The following is a 12294-nucleotide window of genomic DNA, read 5'->3' as shown; positions in this document are numbered from 1 at the left end:
CATGCATATCTTGTATTTAGATTAGCACCTACTCTCTTTCTGCATTTATAGGTGGCTTCCAGTAGCTGTCTCGTTGAAATAGGGGCGAGTGTGGCTCAGGTATTCCTCTAGGCGCTAGGAGTCTGGGGGTGGTTCATACTGTTCTGGTTACTTACCTTTTGTCCTTTCTTTTCAGCTGGGTCCGTGGCAGTATGTTCTCCCCGTTCTTTTAAGTGATCAGCCTCCTTATCACAACACACACAAGGAGTCATATCATTGAAAATAGTTTATTCCCTCACAGGGAGGAGGCTCGGTTGGAGGCCCCAATCCGAGCTCTTCAATCAACTACCCAGTCTAAGCAGTCCTGGTCTCCTGTCTCACATACTCCCTGGTCGTTGAGTAACAGAACCTGTGAAGAGGTATTCAGTGCTTTTCTTGGGTCTGGGAGAGATGACAATATGCCATTATGTCATGCAGAATGGCAGGGGAATCCTCAAACGAGAAAGGGGGATACCATATCTTGTCCGATGATGTCATAATTCCGCCACCTAAAGGTCCCCTCCCCCCATGTGATCCTCCCACATATAGCTGCCCCCAGGGTCAGGATCAGGTAGCAGATGCCGTCCCATGACCAGATAGGGAGCGGTCACCACCAGGAGAGAAGTGATGACACCATCGGATTCATCACAGTACATAACAAGAACAATAATAAATGAGGTTTAGGACGGTGTCCGGTCAAACGGTCGAATACATTGTTTCGAAATTCAATAGTTTCGAAACAAAAGGACCGAAAAAAAGTCGAATGCCTTTTTTTAAATGTATTTTTGATTTTTTTTGGCTTTCGTATAGGAAAAAAAACTGTTTTTTACCCTGAAAACAGTGGGTTCGGGGGGCGACCCCCTCCCGAAAAAAAGCATGCATTTGATTTTTTTTTCCGTCCTTTTGGTTAGAAACTATTGCATTCGAAACAATTGCATTCGACCCTTTCACCCTAAACCGTTTAGGACTAGGAGCATTATTGATTATAGCAATTAAATGATGTAAGAATAAGTGGTAAGAGCAATCAATGCCTTACCTTAATTGTGCACTTAGAGTTCCACATAAAGAATATTGTTTGGAAAGTAACAAAAATGTTAGAATGCGGTCAAAAGAACAGGAGCCACCCTAAACATCTCAAGACAGCCTTTCTGCTATAACTACGCAGTACAGTGCCCGGCAGCGAGTGTCGGAAGCAGCTGCGGCTGGGTTTGACTTTGACACACGTTGTGTATGTGCAGTGCGGCTTGATGCTCAAGAGTTTTTCTGTGCTTTCCCCTTGCAACTACCGGAGCGAAGTAAGGTGAAGCAAGGCAGCTTACAATAGCCCAGCTCTGCCACCGGCTCCGGCACGGCTGAAGCAAAGCTTATAATCCAGAATAGCAGATTCCCAGTATCGGGAAGTTTGGAAGCCGAGTCTGATATCAGACGGTCTCAGTGGGGGATCGCTGTGGAACATAGGTGAGCCTAAGTAACTGCTGAAGCCCCACACCGGACACAGAGGCGGCAAGTGCAAGCTGCACCCCGTTGCAGGAGCCTAGTGCAGGGTTGCCTTTTTGGGTCGCTGTCTGCTCTTGGTTGTACGGGCTGCGAGGAGTTCTGAGGAGCGGAGCTTTGGAAGTACCTCCCCTCCTTCTGCTTCCCTGGACATAATATATTCAAGCTGGTGGTGCCTGAAGAGAAGACCAAGCGAAAAACAATGGGGGTCCTGGGAGTCCCTCTGTCGGACATAAGTCCCGGTTATGAGAGTCTTACCCAGATTCTTTAGTTCACTATCTTTCACAGAGGAGAACTATCCAAAACATATCAGTATTTTTCCTGCCCTGGGGCAGTCCGGCACCGAAATGCTAGGCAATTTTCCTCTGAACAAGAGTGCCAACAGCAACAACAGACACGTGTTTTGGTCTGGTTGGACCTCATCAGTAGGGTGGAGCTGTGCCTCTCTAAGAATAGTGAGCAAGTGGTCCACGGCTGGATTCCTCTAGTAACAGGGTGAGACCCAAAGTTACTCCAATTATGCAAAAAACAAGGAGGGGTCCTTGGAGTCCTTCTGCCGGACATTAGCCCCACCCTACAGATGAGATCCAAACAGAACGAAACAGCTGTACAGGTTGCATGGCTGCATTTTAACATTCTTAACAGCTGCAAAGCTTCCAAGGCTCGATTGTTATTGAACAGTAACAGGATAAGGTGTTCCTCGATTCCTTTCTTGGCAGCCTCCTTATTGGCATTTTTGGCATCCTCCAAGGAAAATTCCCTCTGCCCGACCTTTGTAGTTTTGTCGCTTAGTTTGTCAACATCCTGACTCATCTGCGCCATTGCTATGGAAAGCTAATCAACCTCAGAGATTTCTTTATTGCTTTCCAATATCAATAGTCTCAAGTCAGCTTTAGTGATACAATTTGTCGAGTTTGCTTCTGTTGAAATTGCTGCCGGGTTTTCAGCTAGCTTTGTAGATCTGAGTGAGCCCTTTGCAACGCTATGCTCTAGAGGCCCCTTGGAGACCCTGTGTGCCCCTTATATATATTTCCCCTTTGTCATGTTGTAATTCAGTGCTGCTTCCTCAGGAACAGTATGTATAGCCTGAGCCACAAGTGTCAATAGGCTAAGCAGTATCTGTAGCAGATTATCCTATATCCCAGCACGACAGCTCTTCCACTCAGCTGAATGTCGGTAGCAAAGGTTCCAATATGAGTGGCATAAAAACACAAGAAATGCATACCAAGTATAGAAATGGCCACATCCAACAACTATCACTGCATACCCGTGACAATCACGGGACAGTGCGTATCCCTGAACCAAAAATAAAACAACCGCACTGTACTAACCACCCTGCTTCTCACTCCACTCGAGCATACCTCACACGACCCAATGGGCCAGCCCTTCCACACAAAAAACAGACAACTCACACTGCCACCAAAAGAACAAACTGCCACAAACAACGCAGACACTGAACGTTGCCCCTTTGGAGACAATGAACCCTGTGAACACAATCCAAACACACTCATAAAGCCGACACGCACAGTCGCCAGTTTCTCCTGGTTCTGCAATCACCAACAGAAGAGCACAACCTCCATCCTATCCCTCGAGCCTCACTAACCTACCCAACCCACTTTCTTACAGAGCCATGTGAGCGGCTGGAGACCATGCAAATGGTAGCAGGGCGCGGCATAAATCAACTTAACATATGAGAAGCTCTAGATTCCCATAGTCAAAAACATCTGTAAATCAGGCAGACACTGTAATTAGGTGGAATTTCCATAACATCCCCAGATTAACTCAAGGAACACTCCAACCGCTGAACACCAAAGTATGGTGGTCCTCCCTTCTCACCAGCAGTTGGCCTTTATTACCTAGCAGAGAAGCACGTCCTCGCTCCTGAGCACATGAGCCAGCAGCTAAAGTAGGAAAGTGCAGTGGCAGTGCTGCTTTAAGGCCCTGTTACCTGATAGCCATCTCGTATCCACCGTCCTGTTTACAAAAATGGCTGGAGTTAAAACATCAACAGTTAGGGATGACATATTATTGCTGTAAATTACCACTCTGCAATCAGAAGTGGTTGCCTGATGTTGTGATCCTCTGTGTTATATCCCCATCACGTCCCACATGTGCGGTGACGTAAGGCGCAATAAAGGGCCCTCCCTGCCGGAAGGCAGGCAGTTCCGGGCACAATTACAAACTGGTGTGACGCATGTTCTGTGCCTCCTGCGCTGCGCAACAGAACACCTGCAATGCGGCCCTCCTTGATCCCTCTCTCTACTGGCAGCGCCGGCAGCAGTGGCAGGAGGAATACAACACTGGCGACAAGCTCATGGAACAAAGCACACGCGCAATAATTAGCATGCAATCTCCTGCATAACATGATCATAAGGATCGACTTTTTGGAAACATGGTGGTCACACCATCCCTCAAAAATGGTGAAGATAAAAGGCAATAGCTGCCACAAACTATGCAATATGAAGAATATGGAAAGACAACTGCACTGTAAAACCACTGGATATCACCAACACTACAGAAATCACAGGTGATGAGTCCATCGCCAATCAACACACAGAGGTGCAGATAGAATTAGGACAACATGGCAACTGGTCTCTCCACGCCGAGGCCCAGCACACAGGCAAGTATAGCTGAGACACTGACAACCAAAGTGCCATCCCCTCGACATCATGGAGGTGCCACGGCTGCACTGGGAACTTTTGACCCCTACACGGATCCATCGTCCGTGGGGCCACACTGGATGCTGTGAATCCAAAAGTTTGAAATGGCGATGGACTGCAAGGACATAACACCACCCAGAAAAATTAGATTGCACTTCCTGCTCACTGTGGGCAACGACGTGCTGTGCATTTTCAACTCTTTAGTCATCAACGATGGTGCAGACATATACCAATTAGCCAAGGACGCCCTCACATTACGTTTTATGCCGCAGTTAAATCCAGACTTTGAAACTTTCAATTTCTGCACCACAGTGCAGATAGAGGACGAGACACTGGATGCCTAGCACACAAGACTCAGAAAACTAGCACCATCATGTGAATTCGACAACATCGAAAAAGAAATAAGGCGCCAAATCATCAATGGCATGTACTCAGAGAAAATGTGCAGAATGGTGTTTGCGAAAAAGGCATCACCCTAGCCAGGATTCTCGAATATGGATGCCAGAGGGAGCTGTTGCACGTGAGGGCAGGACAAATGGGCACCACACTACATAAACTTCAACTGGCGCTGGCGACAGCGGTAATAGCACATATCTCCAACCGTTAAGCAGCAAGGGATGACTACAATAAACACACAACTCACTGCGGTGGCAACCGAGAATCCTGGGGCCCACCTAGTGCGGATGGTGCGGCGGAGCACATCACGGAAGGAGAAACTGCTCAGCACAAGGAACCACGTGTGGAGCATGCGGCCGGAAGGACCACTACGCATGCGTCTGCAGATCCTCTAGGCAGCCCCAACGCCCAAAGCTACAACAGGCCAAATCTTTCTCCAAGAAAAAGAAACAAGCAGATACGCGTTGTTTAGCAGCAGAGGACAACTCAATCAACAGACGAATCCGGAGATGACCATGGAGAAACAGCGACGGCTGTGGGGACTGGAAGAACGGGGAGGAGGAGCAAAATCCACCTGATTGTGGCACTGGTCAACAGAAACGTTGAGCCAAAAAAGGAAAGGAGAAGACCCATATGCCTCATAAATATACAGGGTCAAGAGACACTTCGGACAATCGACACAGGGAGATCGGTAAATGTAATGCCAACCACCATGTTCCGGACACTGCGTCCCCCGACTGGAACTCAAGACAACCAAAACACTCTTATTTGCCTATGGCAGCAAGACGCCACTCCCGGTACAGGGACGGTTCAGAATGGAACAAAGCAGAGGTGAGACCGTCAACAAATCAAAGATCTACATCGTCAACATTGAAATCGAATGCCTACTTAGCGGGGACGCAGATGAAGACCTAGGACTGATCCATTTCATTTGTGATGTCGCAGATTCCACCGACGTGACTGACCTACTAGCCAAACACCCTGGCATCCTCAAAGGCATTGGATGCCTAAAAAGAAACTCATAAAATTAGATATTGACCCCTATAGTGCAACCCCGGTGGTACGGAATAGGAGAACTCCATTTCACATGAGACCTGGTGGCAAAGGAGCTACAAAGTACTTGAAAAGGCTGGCATCATCGAACAAGTGACTGGACCAACGCCTTGGGTATTGTCTATGGTGATCACGAAAAAGCCAAAACAACCAGGGAAGGTAAGGATGTGCATAAACTTGCGCCTACCCAATGCAGTGATTAAAAGGGAGCAGCACATCACCCCTACGTTAGATGAGATAATCATGGACCTCACAGGGTCAAAGTTTTTTTAATAAGATTGACCTGAATGTTGGCTACCACCGATTGAAACTACACCGAGACTCAAGGTGTTTTACAACCCTCTCCACCCACCTGGGTCTGCGGCGGTACAAGAGGCTAAGCATTGGCATTTCCGCAGCGGCAGAGGTGTTCCAATGACATCCTCATCAACGCCAGCGACAGGCAGGAGCACATGCGTCAACTAGAAATGGTGGTCAGCAGGCTGGAAACTGCAGGCCTCACCATCCACCTGGACAAATGTGAATTTCTGAAAGAAGAGAAGGTTCTTCGGGTACGTCTTCAACAGCGAGGGAGTATCCGCTGACCCACAAAAGGTAGCATACATAAAGGAGGCCTCCCTGCAGACAACACCCATGGAAGTACGCAGATTTGTGGGAATGGCAGATTCATTCCAAACCTGGCAAACATGATTGAACCGCTGAGAGAGCTCACCAGGTCAAACGTCAAATGGGACTGGAGCCCTGAATGCCGCCAAGCGTTAGAGCGAATCAAGACATCACTTTCTTTGGACACAAAGATTGCCCAACACTGAATGTACTGTATGTCGAAGCGACCCCAGTTGGCCTCGGGCCATCCCTGTCCAAATGTCATGGGCAGGGGAAACCAAGCCTATTGCATCCACTTCATGAGCCCTCGTGCCCACCGAACTGCGGCATTCGCTCATCGAGAAGGTACTCTGGGGCTGTCGACACTTGCATATCTACCTCTATGGACAACAGTTCAGGGCATCCACAGACCACAAACCATTCATCCCGATCTTCACAGGTTCATCAGCACACCCTCCGGATAGAATTGGAAAGTGGCTGCTCCTCCTACAGCAGTATGAGTTTGAATTGGCCTACCAGGCAGGTACGGACAACACGGCAGACTTCCTGTACAGGCACCCGATGGCTGCGACCCTCGGGGAAGTGAGCGAGGCAGAAGAGATGGAAGAGCACATCTGTCAAATCATACACACCATTAAGCCCAGGGTGTCGGTATCAATGACATTGTGGAGGCCACCCAAAAGGACCCTTGCTGTGACATAGTGAAAAACACGCTCATATCGGATGATTGAAAATCATTCCTCCGCCATGTACACAACCGCATACCAGCAGCTAGAAACTTCCTCACCGGTATATTCCCAGTACGACAGGAACTGTCCGTCACCAGCGAAGGGCTAATCCTGAGAGGAACCCGCATAGTCATCCCAGCAGCTTGCAGGATAGGATCATGGCACTTGCACACTAAGGCCACCAGGGGTCAGGACAAAAGCCAGAATATGGCACAGAAGGGACATATATGCTGGTGGCTATTGATGACCACTCGCGGTACCCGGAAGTGGAGATCATATCCTCGACAGCGGCAGAGACCGTAATACCAGCACTCGAGAATATGTTTGCAAAACACGGACTGCCAAGACGCATCAGGAGCGACAATGGACCGCCTTGCCTGGGGATGGAGCTAAAAAAATCTACACATCAGACATCACCACATCGCACCCAGATGGCCACAGGCAAACATGGATGTGGAGAGATTCATGAGGACCATCAACAAAGTGTTGTGCATATCCAGGTCCCAAAACAGCACCTGAAAAGTGGATATGTACCGATTCTTACTGAACTACAGGGCGACGCCCCACAGCTCCACCAACATACCCCCTTCAGACCTCATGTATGGGATCGATGGTGAACTCAACCATACCACCTCACCCTAGCAGGGGAGTGGATGCTCTCCACAGCGACCGCGCCAAAGGAAAAGAGTTGCAGCAAACAGTCATATGAGCAGGGGTGTTGCTAGGGGGGGCTAAGCGGGCTATAGCCCCTGATCTTTTGGTTGTAGCCCCAGATAGAATCTCAGGAGCTATAGCCAAAAGACTAGCTAGCCCCCAGTCCCAACAGTTCCGACATCAGCTTATCCCTGGGTCTTTTCCAGACCTAGCAACTCCCCTGCATATGCGTGACAGGAGACACGCAAGAGGATTGAAGCACAAGGTCGGAAATCATGTACTGGTACTGCAAAACCCCACTTAGTCCAAGCTGTAAACACGCTAGGACCACGCACCCTGGACAGTTACCCGAACGGAAGGAACTATGGTGACGGCGCCACGAGGACAGCTGACAATCACCAGAAACGCATCCTGGTTCAAGAGGGCGCCCCAGCAGATGTGGACAGACAGGGAGAGACAATCGCATTTAGACTATGAGCATTCACAGCACACCCTGAGTCACAGATGCGACGAAGAAGCGACACAGAACGGAGTGCCAGGGGAGCTGCAAGAAGATGAGGAGGCATATCCAGAAGATGGAGGTGAGCGAGAGGGGAGATCACCCAGAGACAACACCCAAGCAGAGGCCCACCAGGCATAACCCAAGGGCAGCCCGAAGGTCCCAGAGAGACAAAGAGACTATGAATGGTGAGAGAAAAGGCAGAGACCATGCACCTGTGCCGGACTAGATTTGCACAGGGGAGTTCTTGATGTTTCTTGAATACTGTTATAGATTTGTGTTTAATTTGTTTGTTGGGAAAAAAGGAGGAATATTATATCCAACTCACGTCCCGTATGCACGGTTACGTGAAGTTCAATAAAGGGTCCGACCTGCCAGAAGGCAGGCAGTTTGGGGCACGATAAACTGATGAGACGTGTGTTCTGTGCCTCCCGCGCCGCGCACTTTAAGGCCTGTAATGTGGCCCTCCTTCATCCCTCTCTGCCGGCAGCACCAGGAGGATGAATACAGCACTCTACACGCCCTCTGTGCCTCCTCCCTCACTCCTCTTCACGTTAAACGCGTCACCTCATGCCACATCGGACACCCCCTTCAAAAAAAATAACTTAGCAGGCTTCACTACTCTCTTGGATCTAAGCCCCTTTCACCTTCACCACTACAGGCAATCCATGAAAATGAAAAAGGGAATCCACGCGCTCCCTTTGGCATTTTCATTGCATCTACCATGAATGCAGCTTTGACATACGATTAGTTTCTACTCTGCATGGGAGCCTTTCCGCTTGCGAAAAAAAAAGGTACTAGAACCCTGGACCTTCTCGTGCGGAGCTCCGTTCACCCCAGTTAACTTGGGTAGAGGGCCATTACCACTCAGTATTCCCAGCAACGACGGAAACTATCGTCTTAAAAACAAACATCAAGCGGGCTTAGAAATCAACAATACAAATTAGAATTCAACATCACAGATATTTATTTAATCGCAAAACGTTTTTTCTGATGTAAGTATGTACATATCAAATAGACAATAGAGGGCTAATATAGTTGTTATAATCTTACTATGTGCACGTTTAAATTTCTGAAATCTGAATGAAACAGAAATAAGATGGCAAGAAGGGGTAGCAGCTGCGGCAGTTTAGTGAGGAAATTAGAACTGAATGTAAACTGCTCCCATAAAATAACAAAATATGCTATCCAAGAGCTCAATTCCACAAGTCATAAAAGTGGTCCAGGAATCAAAGAACTCAAGCGCTTAAGTGCCTTCATCAACGCCACTATAAATCAGCCTCAAAATTAACAGCTTCAACAAACGTGCGACCTTTCTAGGGCTTGCATTTGCCATTACCCTGAACCCCGTCTTGGGCTGCAAGTCAGCTCTTTTTATAGTAGAGCACTGTAACCTAGCAACTGAAGTAAAGTGGATTTATGATCCATTAAGCCAATGTTTCCCATCTCTTTGCACATTGTGGCAACGCCGCCGCCTTAAAGTGAGTTGGCTTTGTAAAATGCTTCAAGATATTGTTAAGTACACTCTTTATGTATAGATCTCAATTTAACTCAGGAAAAGATAAACGTTTACCTTTACACAAAGACGGCATGGCAGCCTCACACCATCTAATGACCAGGAGACGATTGCACAGGTTTGATTATTTCCCATGCTTTACCCCATGAGATTTCTTGACAAGTTCAGCGATGTGAGGTGAGAAGGAGAGCGAGAGAGGAGTCAAAGATGACGCCCAGATTTTTTGGCTCACAAGAGTGTGAGGCGAGAGGGCCAGAGAGTTGGGGGGAGAAAGGGGCAGGAGTCCCAATGAGAAGGATCTCAGTCTTACTGCCATTAAGGCTGAGATCGTTAGAAGCACACCACGATTGGATACCATTCAGACAGTTGAGAATGAGAGAGGAAGGAGAGGAGCAAGAGGAGGGAAGCTTAAAGGAGAGCTGAGTGCCAGCGTAGCATTGAAAATGAGGAGAGATGGTGGAGATCAGGTGGGTGAGAGGGGAAAGGTAAATGTTGAAGAGCCACGGCAAGACGATAAGTGTCCTCGGAGATGCCGCAGGTGGAGAGTGAGAAAGAGGAGAGGAACGGGCCCAGTTGAACGAGAGGGCTGTTTTAGAGGAAGGAGGTCAACCAATCCAGTGCCCGGTCAGTGATGCCTAGGGTATCACCAAGCCTATTTATAAGGGTGGAATGATTGACCTGTGGAAGGCAGAGGCTAGATTGAGGAGGGTGAGAACAGAGGGGGAGTTGGGATCAAGATTTTAGAGCAGGTCATCACGGGTATTCAGGAGAACAGTTTCCGTGCCTCTGGCTGTTCTGAAGCCATACTGGTGGTTGTGGAGACAGCCAACAATTCAGTGTGATGGATTAGTTGGGAGATGACCAGCTTCTTTAAGAGTTTGCCCAAGAAAGGGGTAGTGGAGATAGGGCAGTAGTAAGCCGGGAAGGTAGGGGTTGGCACAAGGGAATACTTGAGGGGTGATGGAAAGGAGCCAGTGGAAAGGAATGGTTGCACAACACATCGAAGGAGGGATCGAGAGAGGCAATGTTGTCCTTGATAGTTCAAGAGGAGCAGGGGAGCACTTGGTTGGACGAGACTTTCATAGAGCATACTGTCTTGGTGACCTCATCCGGTGCCATTAGGTGTGAAGGAGGAGTGAAAGGAAGACGGAGAGAGGGTACAAAGGAGGCCTGGTAGTGAAGTAGGTGGCCATGGCAGTGTAGAGGGCAGTGTAGAGGGCTTGGGAATGAAGGGGAGAAGTAGGATTGGCAAGTTCCTTGCAGATTTTGACAAGTTCAGCTATGTTGTTTGTGGCCCCAGAGATGCAGGTTTGGATGTGTGCCTGTTTCATGGAGTGGATAGAGTCTGTATTGCCTTTGGACCAGGCGACAGGCCAGTTTGCCAGAGGATATGCTAGAAGCCAACCATTTTCATTCAGTGACTTTGCACTTGCGTTTAAGTGAGGCTAGGTCAGAATCATAACAGCTATTGCACTTGGAGATAGGCTTCATGCAGATCCTCATGGCAGGGGCAAGCATATCAAGAGTGCTGGAAATGGAGAGGTGAAGGTTACCAAGAGAAGTGTCAGTGTGAGAGTCGATAGAGGGAGTGGGAGGAGGAATGAATGAGGCGGCAAAAGCAGCTACTGGCACGCGCTTCATCAATCGAATGACGGAGAAGGACAGTGAAGGCAGAGGTTTAGCTGTGTAGCCAGGGAGCTCAAGATGGGAGGAGAGGAGAGCATGGTCAGACCAAAAGCGAGGGGTAGTGAGAGGGTTAGAGAGGGAGATATCAGCAGTGATGAGCGCATCCAGGGTGTGCCCCGGCTGAGTGGGTTGGACCAGAGGGAAGTATGGCGAGGGAAAGAGTCACAGATGTTGCAGAAGGGTAGAGTGGCTGCATCAGAAGAGTCTAGATGAATATTGAAGTCTCCAAGGAAGAGAAGCTTAGAGGTAGAGGTCAGAAGATAAGAGGCAAGGTCTGCCCACTCCGAGAGGAAGAGGGAGGTTGGCCCGGGGTCCACGATGGTAGCGAGAATGAGCGAGAGGGAAGGGGAGATGCAGAGCTTACAGACAAGGCATTCAAAGGAGGAGTAGGATTGAGTGGGTAGGCAGAAGCAGGGACCCTTTCAGGGAAGACAAGAGCCACACAGCCTCCAGACTGATGAGGCCTGGGTTTGGAGAGCATCTTGTAGTCCTCAGGAAGGATAGTGTCAAAAGCAGTGACAGAGCTTTGATTGAACCACGTCTCGGTGAGAGCGAGGACATCAAGATTAAAGTCTTCAAGGAGGTGACAGATGTCAGAAGAGTGTTTGACAGCAGAACCAGAATTGAGGGTAGCGAGGGCAAGCAGGTTGCCACCTTTAAAGGTCTTCTGAGGCTTCAAGGAGGTACAACCGTCGGTGGGGGCGAAGAGGCCAAGGGGATGGCAGAAAGGGGAGTGGCAGGAAGTTAATGAGAGAGGGTAGAAGCCTGTCAAGGAGGAGGTTGGGCTGGCAGCCCAGGGCCATGATAGTGCCATTCTGATATACATTAAGGATGCATCTCGATGATGGGAAGTGTGCCAAAAGCACTTGCCATCTGGTTTCCACCATTAATGGGTGAAGTGGAAAAAAGGTAGAGGATAGAGACCTAATGGGGAGTCATAGTCCATAGGTCGGGAGATGGGAAAGCAAAGAGGATATCAGTAAT

General features: G+C 48.8%; 1 protein-coding gene across 4 annotated transcripts in view; it reads right to left on the bottom strand.

Moving 5' to 3' along the window:
- The window catches only part of WDR7 (WD repeat domain 7), a 2460073-nt gene that overhangs the window by 1706500 nt on the left and 741279 nt on the right, over positions 1–12294 (bottom strand). The gene's annotated exons all lie outside the window — the stretch shown is intronic.

This window comes from Ambystoma mexicanum, chromosome 6p (assembly GCF_040938575.1).
Source record: "Ambystoma mexicanum isolate Mex_15411 chromosome 6p, UKY_AmexF1_1, whole genome shotgun sequence".
NCBI lineage: Eukaryota > Metazoa > Chordata > Amphibia > Caudata > Ambystomatidae > Ambystoma > Ambystoma mexicanum.
This window is presented reverse-complemented; position numbering and strand designations above follow the sequence as displayed.